This window comes from Aulostomus chinensis, chromosome 8, assembly GCF_037954235.1.
Source record: "Aulostomus chinensis isolate RoL2024-O1b breed Wild chromosome 8, RoL_Achi_v1.0, whole genome shotgun sequence".
NCBI classification, from domain to species: domain Eukaryota; kingdom Metazoa; phylum Chordata; class Actinopteri; order Syngnathiformes; family Aulostomidae; genus Aulostomus; species Aulostomus chinensis.
Genome location: NC_141327.1, coordinates 21,763,656 through 21,779,028, shown reverse-complemented (window position 1 = coordinate 21,779,028; position 15,373 = coordinate 21,763,656). Strand labels below are relative to the sequence as shown.

The following is a 15,373-nucleotide window of genomic DNA, read 5'->3' as shown; positions in this document are numbered from 1 at the left end:
GGATAAATAACGACAAAACTAAAACGTTGTGACGTGTCGCTTAAACGGCTGCAGTACAACCCTTAGCCACCAGGGGAAGCACTCCAGGTAGCGGAGAAGACGCATACGCCATGTTTGATTTAACATTAATTTGCGCTTACGAACGTTCAAACAAGGGAAATTGTGTTTTTTATAACATTATACTGTTTGTGCTAATTTTAAGTTTCTAGCATTTAAGTTGAGAAGTTCATCTACATTTAAACGTTTCGGTATGTGAATGTTTACTTATCTTCATTAGCACCGAATGCTAAATTTGTAACATTAGATTTGTTGGACCCACAGACTTCATAGCTGGAATCCACTTCTACATCCAACTGTATGAAAATGAAGCCAAAATACAATGTAAAGACACAGAAAACATTTACCATATCGGTATGTGAATACACTGGCGACCTGTCCAGGGTGAACCCCGCCCCTCGCCCGTTGACGCTGGGATAGGCTCCAGGCCCCCGCGACCCTTGATAGGAATAAGCGGAAGACAATGGATGGATGGTATGTGAATACTTATATAAATATTAGCAATTTATTTTGGTTGGTACCTGTATTGCTATATATTTGATTGAGGAGTATTTGATAACATGTGCTACCTCTGTTATTGTACTTATGTGTATTTTCAGTGTAATGGAAGAAGAAGAAAAACAATACAACTTTATTTGATATTAGTACATAAACCAATACTTTAAATAACAGCATGCAGTGCATTCAGAAAGTATTCAGAATGTTCAAAAGTTCCTGAGAATGTAGTGGGCTGCGTAATTCCATAATGGAAGATGATTGAAACAACAGGGACTCTTCAAAGGGCTGATGGTCAGTCCACACAGAGCAACACTGGAATAGCCTTGAAAACAAAAGGTGGCCAAGAACCTGGATGGGCTGCAGCAAAGAACCTGTGTGAAGATGGGAAAAACTTTCGGAAGGACTTCTGTTGCTGCAGGGTTGGGGTAGAGACTCATGAAAGCCTGTTTGGAGTTTGGTAATAGAACCCAGCGGCATCTCAGACTGTGAGAAACACGATTCTCTGGTCTGATGAAACAAAATGTGAACTTTTTGGCCTCAGTTCTTACTTTCATGCCTGAAGGAAACCAGGTTCTGCGTATCTTATGCCCAACACCATGTCTGCAGTGGAGCGTGGTGATGGCAGCACCATGCTGTTGGGGATTGGTCAGGGTTTAGGGAAGGCTTCCCATCACTTAGTACGTTGGTATCCTCAATGAATACCTGGTCTTGACCTTACGCATGCCAGCGGTTCACCTTTCAACAGGACAATTACCTGATGCACTGAACCAAGACAGTGCAGGATTGGCATAGAGACAACCCTGAATGTTGAGTGGCCCAGTCAGGATCCTGATTTGAGCCCAAATGAACATCTCTGGAGGGACCTGAAAAGTGTCTGTCTGACTGTCCCCATCCAACCAGTCACAGTTTAAGAGGATCTGCAGGGAAAAATGGCAGAAAATTCCCAAATCTATGTGTGCAAAGCTGACATCTAGGCTGTAATCGTTGCCAGTAGTGCTTCAGCTGAGTAAAGTGCTTTTACTGCGTAAAAGCTCTAAATGCTTATGTCAGTGTGATTTTTCAGTTTTTCCCTTTTGATTATTCTGCAAACATTTCTTTAAATTTGTGTTTGCTTTGCTTTGCCAATTCATGTAGATTCATAAAAAATTAATGTGAACACACAGCTGCAACATAATAACATGCGAAAATAGTAAAAAGGTCATAATTCTTTCAGAATGCGCTGTACGCATCATTACATTTCATCAGTCTGATTGATGATTTGAATACGCTCCAAACCTATGATTCATGTGGACCCGGCCTCGCCATCCATCAATGAACCTCAGCTGTGCCGCCAGTGAAAGAGCAATTTGCTAATGCCTCTATTTCTAAAGCATAACCAATCGTTGTACAGCAGATTCTGGTGATTAATATTTAAATATTTTATTTGGCAAGTGGAACCAGGTTAAAACATCTGTTGTAGCCGTGTTCAACAGATTGTTGTTAATTTGATGATCAATTATAATCATTCATTGACCTTCAAGCCCAACAAAATGAACAGGGAACTAATTAACAAATGTCTGCTGGTTTGTGTGGTGTGTCATCCATACAGTATACTGCAGGATGTTTGATATGTGTCCAGGTTCACCAATGTTTGGTGCAAAATTAAACATTAGCCAGTCCAAAAAGAGTTCTCTCAGCCCAAATGACATCTCAAGGAAATGTGGTAATCCATAAGAGCTGTTGTTAATTTATCTTATTTCCTTTCCTGATGTCATACTCAACAGCCCTGTGCTGTGAGTCCTGAGAGGTCATCAATACTCCCTGAGTGAAGACATTGAGGGATGAAGGAAAGACTGGATGTGATCAATACACTGAGGCCAGCAGGTTAGAATTTTTCCTTTTTGAAAGCCGGGCCAGTGTTTTTTCAGAATTGTTTGTCATTATTTACAGGGAAAGGCTGCTACATGACAAAAGAACGGTACCTTATTGGCATGAGTGCCGTATATTACATTCAAGCTCGCCCTTACTGAGACGAATTCTAATTACATTTCTAACAACATTTTCTGGCGAGTTGCCAGCCATTGTCCATCACTCCCATGCTCGATTTATCCTCCCGCATTGGGCACAAGCTAACTAAGACTGCATTCAGCTATCTGTCTACTGAAGTTATTTATTGGATGTGTGGAAGTATTTCTTTTTAATGAATTGCCTCATGTTCGTTGTCAGTGGAGAGCAGCTGAACTGGAATAATAATATCTGCATGCACAGCGATTTGTATGCAAGGTAATGAATGGATAGGAAACTGATGCATTGAGTATTTCTACATTTGTTGTGACATAACTCTTGGGGGCAATAATATATGGACAAAATTAAATATCACAATAATTTTTTTTACCCAATTTTTCAATATTGATGTTGTGCCACTGGTGTATGGATGCCTGGTTCATTCACAAAATATTGACACAAGGACATTTTTGAGAATTTCTAATCAGTATTGTCAACACAATTTCTAAGTGTTTAAATGCAGATAAAAGAAAAACTAGAACACTCTGGCAAGTTCAGGAAACTACATTACTTTACTGCAATCCAACATGTAATGGATGGGGGAAGACCACACTTGTGCCATATTAATGAGATATTTAGGAAATATTCTGTCTAACATCATGATATCAATTAAAATTATGATTCTTAATGGTTCATATAGGATAATAATTAAAAAAAAAGGCAAATTCTTGATGGCGATGCAATAAGTGTATATAGCAAACTGCTATGTAAATGTATTTTATTTCATCTTTCACATGGACTAAGAGAACCTAATCAAATTCACAGATGCTGGGCCTGACAAACAAAAGCCAGAGATGAACAGCTTGATTGGCGAGTGTGTTATCTTATCTGTTTGGTGTCATTGTATTGGCCTTTAAAGCTTTATGGACCATCTTCATTGTTTTATGGTAATGACATTCTGTTCTCAATGGTTCAAGCCTCACGCTGGTGAATCTGGGAGTTGGCTGCCACCCTGTGTTCATGGATTATAATCAAAACAATCCCATGCACATTGAAAGATATACGCTATCTTTTTATACAGATGGGTAATACTTAATGATTTGATAAATTTACTCATTAACTCAGCCTTCTGAAGTTTTGCGTTTTACATTAATGGGTTGTGTATCATAATCAAAAAGCAGTCCTGCTTTCTCGTCCACATGACATCCACCCTGTGGGTATTTGGCACCATCTTGTGGTATCAAAGAGTAAAATGCTCCAGAAAAATTCAGCTTTATGGACACCGGGACCACATTCTAATGTGTTGAAATACAAGTTGGGCAAAGTAACAGTATGGCTCTGCTTTAATAACATTAGTCAAACAACATGCAGTCATGACAGAAACTCCAAATATATTACAAAGTATTGAGGGGTTGTGTGATTCAATTTTAGCTTTAAGTTTTGGTGATTATATTGCAACAAAGGGGCATTTGTCACATTTGTTTGTGCAGTTTTCCATATAACATAACAGTAATCCACAAGCTTAAAGATATTGAGCTTTTGATATCAGCGGGCTGAATTTCAAGGATATGGAAAAGTGTTGTAAATTGGTAGGTGTTTCTCTGGTATAAATTAAATATAATATTCATACCTGTATGTTTTCATTTGTGCACAATGACCCCAAACTAAAAACAATATGTTTTGTTTGGATTAGAGCCTTACATTCATACAGGAGGTGGGTCTTCTACTCCAGACACCACCATGTAGCTACAGATGGTCAGAAATGACCAACATCTGTTTTGGTTTTTTTTGGCTCCAGTTGTGTTGGTTTATCCCTGTACCAGTATAAACAATAACTTGTTACAACACTAATGACGCGTTTTCAGTCAATGGACGGATTGCCACTGAATTTGATCAAGTTTGTCCTTTAGGGCCACCAACTGGTCAAAAACAGCTCCTCATCCTGTGAAATAGCCAAAAATCAAGACATCAGCGAAACATTTTGGGACAGATGTTTATGGTTTCTTTACCTGCACACTTTATTAATGCTTCTGGATCCTTCTAGCAAAATAATGTTGACCATTGTGGTTTGAGCAAAATGTCTCAACAGCTAGGGAACGTATTGGACTGAAATTTTGCACAGAGATTCACATTTCCTCCGGCAGGAACTGTAATCACTTTGGTCCTCTGACTTTTAATGTAATATTGTCACTTCGTTGAAATTTCTGTGTTTAGTCCACAATTACAAGAAGTGCTCTTATATATGATTTCACTGGCAAACTATCCATCAAGAATTAAGATTTTCTTATCCCCATGTTACATGACATGATTATGGTCCCTGTGTGTGTGCGTGCGTGTGTGTGTTTGCGTGTGTGCGCGCGCGTGCATGCGTGGGTGTGTGTTTGCTGAGAAGAGGCAACAGCAAATGTGAAGCTGTCAGAGTCAGAGGGAACGGCAGTTGTTTGAAGTCCTGAGGAGTACTGTAGCTGAGGTAATTGTGTCTGACGGGCAGTGATAATGATGAGGCGCAGACCTGATCAGCTGCAGAGCCGCTGCCTCCAACCCCCCACTGCTTTCCTAATTGACCAGGCCGCATATCCCCTGAGCCCCTTTGTTATTATTTATTAATAATTCATCTCTAAATAATTCAGACCCTTGGACCTGCACTGTTAATTGAGCCGGTGGTGTTGGCAGTGTGAGGCAAGCGTGTGTGTCTGTGTGTGTGTGTTTCCTCTACTTTTAAAGTAGAGGAAATGGGCCTTCTTAAACTTGTAAGGCAACAAAAAGGAAAAGGTCTGTTTTTTTGCGAGTGAGAAATTGGATTTAATAAATACGGAGGAGAGGACTTCATGTGTACAAATGATGGGATTTCATATAAATAATGCTTCAACATTTAAAGGAGAACTATTATGCTGTTTCTTATTTTCTGTCAAAATGTTGCAGTATTTTTCTACTTGTTTGTTTTATTTATTTATTTTTGGCACTGCTTTCAGTGGGGAAAAAAAACTTCTCAAATTGAAATCTGTTCCTCCAGAACATTTCTGGCTCAGGGACCCACTAGAGGGCACTTGGAAAGCGTATATCTCTCCCAAGGCGAACTCAGGCAGAGCAGATGTAGAAAAATTACATTTTTTCCCCTATGTCAAACGGATCTGTCCCAAAATAAAATGGATTCTCTTGGCTCACATTACACCTTTCCACCAAGTTTGATGAAAACCCGCCTCATAGATTTGTATAATCCTGCTGACAGACAAACAAACCAACCCACCTCACATTGTTGTGAATTGAAAACTGTTGGTCCAACAAAATATTTGAAATTGACATTTTGGGCCTTGGTCTTCATTATTGTTGGACAAAACTTTAAATCAATTAATCAAAAAGGGATCTCTCCATTAATCAATAATAGCAATGTACCAGCCCTTTTGTTTCTAAATCTGTCACAGTGAAACAGTATTAACTTGTTGCAGCTGAATTGTCGGCGCATTTTCCACGTCATTTAGTAAGTAACTGGCAACCTAAATATAGAAATAACATATTGTTGAGGCGATGTGGAAGCACGTCCACCAGAAAACACTAAACTGATTCAAAAATGTAATTGTAGTAATTATAGGAAGCGAAATTCTCATATAGTGATACACTAAAACAACAATAAGATGATGGCTGGTATGCTTACATGTATAAATGTACAACAGAGTAACAGCAAGTATGATTTACTGCAGTAAAGGCAGAAACTAGAATGTAATGACTCATGAGTAAATAGGTGTGTGACGAGTGTGTGGTGGTCTGAGTGTGGCACTACCATGCATTCAGCAGCACAGCCATCCAGTAGAGGTCAGTATCAGATCACTGGGTTCCACCCCACATGCAGTGGAGTTGCTCGGTGTGTTTGCAGAGCTGCAGTCAATTTTACAATCACGTGCTTTGTTTATGTTAAATTATTCATGCAACCTTTCATTAACACTCTAAACAAATACAAATTGCACAGTAGAGAGGGAATCACAGCAGTTACACTGTGCCAAGGAAAGTTTTCTTTAGAAAATGTCTGTTTGCTGATATTTTATTACTGAGAATCACCCTTCTTTACCAAGCCCAGCTGCAAGCTAGTTGTCCTTTCTCATACCAACAGGTCACAAATGAAAAGTCAAAAAAGAGAAGAATGTCTCTTTTAGATGCTGGACCAGCACATGCTACTTGCAGAGAGTGATAGAACTTCCCCCTGTACAAAAGATATTTCCTCATTTGTTTTTTTGGTGATGTGGAACATAGTGTAACACATCATAAAGGTTTTCAAACAGTTTAAGGTATTCCTATGCCCTATCCAGGGGGACCGACAGGGACCAAGAAAAACTGGCAGCAGTGAATATGACATAGGTTAATGTTTATATGATAGATGCCATCTAGCGTCCATTGTAATCATGACTTCAATAAATTAGGAAATGCAATGACATCAATATAGAGTTCAAAATCCATGTTGAGGCAGTTTGTGGTGGTGGATGGTTCCCATAAACAGAGGACTTAGCAGGAGGAGACATGTCTTCCATCCCTGTTGCCAGCAGTGAGTGGAGACTGCTGTTTAGATTGCTGTTCCAGCAGGAGGCTGCCGTTCATGTGTTTCAAAAACCCTTACCTTAACTAAAGTGCTTAGTTATTCCAAACCATCATCTTTCCCAAACCCAAACCAAGGCTTTCTAAACCTGACCAGACCCGAACCATAGCAAAGACACATCATAAAACATGGTTATTTTTCATTGACTTGTGACAGAGCGCAAAGGAAATGTGGTTATGTGCAGATTCTGAGGTGGAACAAATGATTTATGTGGTCGTTTGAGTTGGAGGACTTGTTGTATCATCCTCCCTCTCTCTCTCTCTCTCTCTCTCTCTCTCTCTCTCTCTCTCTCTCTCTTTACTTCACTTATTCAGATATTTTCCTTTAATCTGTCACCCGTTTGTAGTTTGCAGATGATTAGCATAAATAAAATATGAAAAGGTTTGACTTTAGCCTCTTTGTAACCTCTGGCTGAATAGCTCATCATACTGAATCCACTGTTTAAAATTGATAATAAAACTGAATATTGAAAATGCTGACTGTTTCATAACAAGTTACAAAACCATCCTCTCTGTCTTTTTTTCTCTTTATTGACACCATGTCAAGTCGCTTGGGCAATGCTCGTCTTCAGAGCATTGCCTCGTTGCCGAATCTCTTTTAAGCAGAGCAATATATCAAAAAAAATCAAAGCAACTCTGAACCCAGTCTTTTAAAAGTTTAGATTTTTTTGTGAGGGAAATGTCTGACTTAGGGAAAAACAACTTAGTGAAGAAAAAAAAAACATCTCCCCAGTTTGTGTTTCAGTGGGGAAATGTTTATGTGAAGCTGTCGACAAGGTCCATACAAGTCTCCTGCTACCATGGAGCATGCAGACTGTCTTTCATGCTGTGGTGGTTTGGGACCAAAGAGGAAGGGCCAGCAGAGAGGGATCCGTCTAGTCGAGCCCAGTGTATTCGCCGCATGTATTTTTGTAGACATCGCTGTAGATTTCACTTAATCTAAGAGTACATCAAAGCATCCTCTGCTCTTCTTCCTCAGCTAAACCCTTCTTTGGTCCTTATTACCAAAGTGCTCATAAATGCCTTTGGGGAGTTGAGAAGAGGAAAAAACACAAACAAAAAACAAACATGTTTGCTTTTATCTTTCAAATAACTATTTATGCTGGTACAAATGAGCATTCTGAGAGGGGATCATATTGTATCATAGTGGGTGAAGATGTAAAGATCTGCACTGACTGAAAAGAACAAAAGAGAGAAAGTACAGCACAGTAAATTGTTTCTCTGATGTTTGCAATAATGTCATCATGGCTTTAAGTGGGCTGCCAACCTTGGAAATGTCACTTTCTGATTCACAGAGTAGTTTCAGAAAGTGCCAGAGAACATGAGATTAACAAATGGCTTGCACAAGTCTGTTTTGATTTATTTTTGATGGCTCTGGTGTGAGCATGGAAGCGAAGGGACTGGTTGTATTCTCTGGTGGAGTGTGAGGTCGGGACCGGGGAGTAAACAGGCTCTTGGTGGCACACAAGCCTTTCCATCAGAATAGAAAGTGTAACCCCATGGTGATCCCAGAGAGTTCTGAAGCCAGAGTTGGTGAATAATAGAACAAAGTGAGGATGAGTCTTCTGAGGTTCCACTGCTCTTCAACATCCCTCCAATCGCAGGGAGGGTGATGGGGAGTGTGTGTGTGTATGTGTGTGAGATATAACTATATATATAGAGAGAGAGAGAGAGAGAGAGCGAGCTCTGGTAGTGACCAATTTAAGCTCCATCTATTCAGGAAATCTTCTGGAGCTGATCCTTTTTTTGCAACAGAGCCAAGAGAACAGGTATCATATGTACATGTCCAACATATCCTGAATCACTAAGTTGGTTTATTTACAATCAACATCATGAAAAATTTGAGGTGCATAGTACTGGAAACAAGCCTGATGTATATCCATTTTCAGTGTTTGATGGAATATATTTATATATTATATTTCATTTTGAATAGATATATGCATAGGGCCTGGGGACAAATCTCCTACAGTTTCAAACTTCAGCATTTGCATTTGAAACATTCAAAGTTATTTGCACCTTGTGGGTCCATCCTCACCAAACTTAAAGTTTAGTAAAACGCTCCTCTATATCACTAAAACTTTGCTTGAAACTGGATTGTAATTGTAAACTGACTCAGTGACAGCTACACAGAATGACAAAGTCTGTCTTTATATGACAGCATCCAAAGCTAATCCCATGGGACAATGGGGTCCTACTCTTTTTTTTTTCTTTTTCCTTATGAAAAATTCACTTCATCCACCCCCCTACATCTCTTCTCTTTGCGTCTCCAACACCGAGAACTGACATGCGGTAAACGGAGAAGTATTCAAAGGCAGGCTGGGGCTGCCTGTCTCCCACAGGGGTCTCCTTTTTACCCCCCTCACCACTGCTGAGAAATCAAAACTCTTTGGACGTCACATAGGCCGATTGAAGTTCAGTGCCTGCTCTGGAGCAGTCCCTTGCCTGATGATGGCAGGCTTCATTAGAGCTGTCACTCAGGCCCTGGCAACAGGGCAGCGCCGCAGGGCACCCTTAGGGCCCAATCACTGTTGGGGTCCCCAGGAAAGGACCATCAAACAACCCTATAAGACGATGCTGTAATTCTGCATCATTGAGCTTCATGCTCATTCCCCACTGATCATATGATTAATAGCTCAGCTCTGCACTTTCGCCTGTTTTTGAACTCTGGTGCAAAGCTGTAGTCTTGTATTTTTAATCATTGACTTCTCGTTGGCTCAGGTATGGAAATGTGCACTCTGGAAGTTGATGTAGGAACGGTCTTATTGAAACTAGAATGATGAAGGAGAATACGACTTCTCTTACAAACAGCTTCCTTGCAGTGGCAGTGGGAAACAGGAGCCAGTTGTTATTTTTTGCCGCATTCTCAGTGTGTTGCAATTACAATGAGTCACATGATGCAATGAAAATAAATGAGCCAGTGGGTGCTTCTCTGTCCAACAATCTCAAATCCTGGAACAATGAGATATCCACGAAATCACGGTACACAATTCAAATACAGGAGCAAACAAAACCCAAACAAAACAAAGCACTCGTCTTTGAAGAGTGAAAAACTCAGACTGCCTAGGTTCCTTTCAACAATATACAGAGCGCAATATTCTCAGTACCAGCATGTTATTCAGAGCGTTCCTCCAAATATTTGGAGAGAAGGAGGAGAGATGAAACGAGGATAGAACAATGGGACTTTGGCTGTGTTATGGCGTTCGTGCACCTCGCCCCGACAGCCCTTTGTAGTGTGTGTTGTGTAGCGTCCCCGTCCCCGGTTGGTCCCCTGCTTATTCTGAGTCCAGGTGGGGTCTTAGTCCCTCCAGCACCCCCATCCCCACCCCCATCATCACACTCCCTCACACACCTGCTCCATCACTCATACACAGATATGCATGGGTCTTATTGACTCAACTAGGGCTTTTTTACTTTTTTCCATTTTTGTTGTAAAAAAAAAAAAATCAGTTTAGAGTCAGAAGTGGTCTGTGTGATGATAACGTGACTTTGGCTGTAAATAAATGTCTTACTCTATAATAAAGTAGCACTGAAGTATCTGTTTGATGAAGTGGGATCAGTTTAGTTGCATGTGAGAGGGTATTCTGAGGATAATGAAACCTTGGTTAAATAAAGACCTAGCTGTATTCAATATGTACACAATATATCCATATTAATTGAATGAATATATAATTGATTATAAACAAGCTCACTGCTGTCAAGTGCTGTAGCCACATGAAGAAGGATAAAGGCTGTTAGTAATTTATTCAGGCTCTCTTCTAATGGAAATGGGTAAAATATTCTCCCTGGACTGTAACAGCGAACAACTCCTGAAAGTTGGGCCAAAAGTTCCTGTCATTTTAAATCCATATCAGATCTGAAAAGTTGCCCTTAAAATGCCCAAAAGCAACATTTAAAAATGGTAAGCTATCAGTTTCATTTTATCTCATGCTCAAATCAAATCCTCCAGATAAACCCTTCACTTCATGTTTTTCCTCTGTTTTTCAGGGTGTAGTACCACAACAGGCCACTGGGTTATGCTGAAATTTTCACTGCGTAAAAATGAAGTTCAGGAGACTGGAACAAAGACAATGAAGTAATAATTTCTCTGTCTGATATTTGCCTCTTGGTACAGAGCACTCCTTGTGTTCTTAGTAAAGGGTGGTCATTAGCAAATAACATGGATTGTAGAAACCTTTTATTCTGGAATCAAGGGCAAATAACAAAAACAATGCCTGACCTATATTCATTCTGCAGCAGCATCCCAAAGGAATGACAGGTACAGGGGCATAATGCACCCTCCTCTTTACTGTAACTCATCGCAGGCAGTGAAAAGGGCATAGGCTCCTGACTACAGCTAAAATGATCATCCTGTGAGATGTGGTTTTTTTTAATACTTTTATTTTTGTATACTTTTATAAACATTCACACCTTTCAACACATGATCAGTAAATTAAACCACTTAATATTCAATAGAAGTCTGGCTCCCTCCCTCTCTCCCTCATCTGTGGGGGAGTTTCGGGGGTGTCTATGGTCAGCGTGTTGAGGCTGTGTCTGGTGGAGGTAATCCTTGGTGATCTGCCCTAATCTGTCACAGATATGCAGCTGAAGCGCAGGGAAGCTGTTAGAGGAGAGCTGAGAGGGGGATGAGAGTCAGAAGAGGGGGGAAACTGGATTATGGCAGTATGTCTGCATTAACTCACTGGCCTTATCTTTTAAATGCTCTGCAATAACAGCTTTGGCTTGTACACAGCGAACAGTGCAGTGTACAAACCTAAATGTATGAATTTGCAGGCGTGTGTGTGTGTGTGTGGTGTCGTGTCAGCTGAGCGTGTTCCATGTCAGCCATAGAGGCCTAAGAAAATGTCTCTATTATAGAGAGAGAAGCATGCCCGGTGCTAGCTTGTGCTATGTCACATCTTAGCTTTCCCAACTCTCTTAAACCTGACATTACCAGTTGGTTCATTTTTCCAATTTGGTCCTCAAAATACACTTTGTTGATTAACATACCTGGCGGAAATCTCACATATCCATCTGTCACTTTACTTCAGATATATGTGCTTCTGACATATTTTGCTCCTATTAAAACTATTCATTTTTTACATGGTTATTGTGGAATAAAAGGAATGTTTATACGTTTTTGCTGATGAAACCATCTCACATGACGTTTGTGAGAGTCGTGCCCTGATTTGGAGCTTGATTTACGCAGCAGCACAGGAACACACACATCCTTTACAGTAATAAACACACGCATTTTCTCAGAACACTTAGAAAATCTGACCAAGATGGTGTCACTCCTCAATCTCTCATTGTTGAATGTCATGCTAAGTGTATAGTAATGAGAATATCTCCATCATACTGATTGAAAAAGTCAATATGGCGCTCCTTAACACAAACAGTCAGACATCCAGAAGGAAGCGGACACACTGTGTGGCACTTGTGCAGTCCCTCATCTCCAGTCATGGGAGGGTCACCCCTTAGCCCTAAGAGAGAGGGACTGTGTAGATGCTCTTGTGTTTATGTTTGGGAGATTAGCAATGATGAAAGAATGCCTTTTCAAGTCTGGGCTAGAGGGGCCTCTGTTCAATGCCCCACCCTTTCACCATACACACACTCACACACACGCAAGTCACACACATTCCTGAAAGTGTGCACTAACATAGGCACATGTGTACTAGCAGAGTTGTTTCATCATCAATCCCAGGATATAAACTCACCACATCAAAAAAAAAAGCTAGAGTGCACAAACTCTGTCTCCAAATCCAGTGCCTGACATTGATTCAGATGTTTCTTAGGGTCCAGGATTGTAATACTGAACATGAGAGCTGCACTGCCGCTTCACCCTCATCCATCCTTTCCCCTGTCATCTTCCGTTCTTCATCATGCCCTCATGAAAGAGCTTCATTGTTCTTCTCTGTGTACACCATCTCTCAGTTTCTCCCGTCGGATTCTCTTCCTCTACTTCTCTCAGTCTCTCTCGAAGCCCTGTGCTTGGTTCATGTCTTCATCTCATCACCTCACAGTGTCATGGATTATCATGTGACTTATTCATTTGTGGGCTTTTAGGACCTGGACAGCACACTCTTCATGTTCCATGCTTCCCTCCACGCCAAACCAAAGAGAAGAAGTTCTGAGTTTTGTCTCTCTTGCTAATGATTGTGAAATAGGAATTTCCTCCTTTTGAGGAGACAAACATACTCTGGCATTTTGTTTCCCATTAGCTGAAATGTAAAGTGGAGTTTTCCAAACCAGACATGATTATTCCTGGTAAAGGCTGAACCGCATCAAGGCCTCTCCCAGAAAAATAGTCAAACGACTTTTTGGTCACAGCCCCATGATCATATTCACTCTTGAAATATTCTGTTGTCTGAAATGCATCAGTCACAGGTTTGTTTGACCAGGTATTACTGCCGCTATTGTGTAACCTCTCTCCCTCATGAAATGCTGATTCTGTTTACTTTGGCTTCTTGTCAATGCCCCATATGACAGTTTCACTCACTGCAGAGATTCATACTTGGGGAACAGCTCAGGCTGCATGCTAGAGTTCATGCTTGTTTTTAAACTGACTAAACACTTTGATATTCCCAGTTTTATTACGCACTGTGGTGACTGTATCCAGCTACTTCCTTTGTTGTCTCAGCAAGCCAACCATTCATTCATCAAATGGTTGAAACCGCAGATGTAATTGAAGTTTTTAGTGCGATCACTGATTCTGGGGGGCCCTGGCTGTTGAGAGGCAAACTCCCTCAGGTCTTACCTACCATAAAGTGGAAAGCACCTCTTCAGGTGTGAGAGAGGTTTGTGCGGAGGCAGGTTTAGGAAAGGAGAAACAGAGGTGTGTGGTAATAACATCCTGTGAAAAAAACTACCTAATTAAGCATAAATCCAGATGACAGTCATTATCTCCTGATTGGCTTGATAATGCAGTAGCAACGGGGGTTGTGGAAAGAGCACAGGAGCCAATGCCCTGATCTTGACACAGAGAAATCAAGGAGGAATAAAAGCAAAAAGCAGATAGACAGAGATATCATGGAGGTATAAAAGAATTAAAAAGATGAAAAGCTGCCTTAGTGAGCAGTAAACCTCCAGGCTCTAACCTGGCTGCCTATGTGCAACATGATATGGCAGCTGCTGATACTGCTTGATGTGTAGAATCGGGTTGGGGAAGCAGTCAGGAACTTTGGGAGTGTGAATAGTTGCGACTGTGTTGTGGCGGTGTGGGGTCAGGGTTGGCATGCTTATCCAAAAATGCCACAAGGCAAATGATATACCATCCTCCATTTTTAGAATTGTAACTTGCAGATTAAATTGCATTCCAACATGCCCTCAACTGCAAGACGTCCTGTGTGTTATACCTGCTGTCAGTCACTATTGTGGCATTTGGTGACAAGTTACAGGTTGCTGACCCATATCAGCATGCCATTAATAAAGATCATTAACACTGCATATCCAGGCAGCTGACTGGCAGCTGCCTGCCTTCTCTGCTGCTGGAGAACAGTCCACCAGTATCTGTGTGAGGCACAGAAGAGGAGAACATATTGACTCAGTGTTGTCCTCATGAAACTTCTGTTTGCTGCCAAGTTAATGTCCTGGATGTATTACACAGTATATGCTTCAATATAAAGCCTGTAGATCAAGTGATCAAAGCTACGGACTGCAGAGCCAGTCAATATTCAGGACAGGATATGTGTTTGGACAGTGACACAGTTTGTTGATGTAGATGTTCAGTATTTGTTGTACATAGGGAGCAGATGGCACTACTGTTGACCCCTTCGTGTGTCTTCCTGTCCCCTAGCTGAACCACAGCGTGAGGGGGCCCTTATCTGGTCAAACTGGGCGGTGGGGAGGGGAAGGCTTTGAAGGCACGCTTGTGTGGCGATGCAATCAGGCAGACTGCTGTAGGGCTGCACCCCCCTACACACACATAGACACGCGCACACACACACACACACACACACACACACACACACACACACACACTCACACACACACACACACACACACACACACACACACACACACAAAATCCCCTCTCCTCCTGCCGAATACCCCTTGTTTCTCTTCCTCTGCCTTACAGAACCATAGAGAGAAGCTGCGAGAGTCCACCAAGGGTGTTATTCCAGCATCTCCTGGACAGGCCATGGGAATTAGGAGGACGGTATCATGTAGAGTCCTCCCTCCTCTCCAATCATATGTAACATCTTGAGGAACATCTCACAGTGATAAAACACTTGAAGAAACCCAAGGGATTTGTTGCAAATTTTCCACCCTGGAC

At 41.2% G+C, this 15,373-nt stretch overlaps 1 long non-coding RNA gene across 1 annotated transcript; it reads left to right on the top strand.

Moving 5' to 3' along the window:
• Window positions 1–98: 98 nt before the first annotated feature.
• Window positions 99–4,214, top strand: LOC147257634 (uncharacterized). The gene is made up of 4 exons (XR_015117620.1): window positions 99–248; window positions 322–531; window positions 2,319–2,418; window positions 3,364–4,214. It is a non-coding gene; the product is annotated as an uncharacterized LOC147257634 (long non-coding RNA).
• The last annotated feature ends 11,159 nt before the right edge of the window (window positions 4,215–15,373 follow it).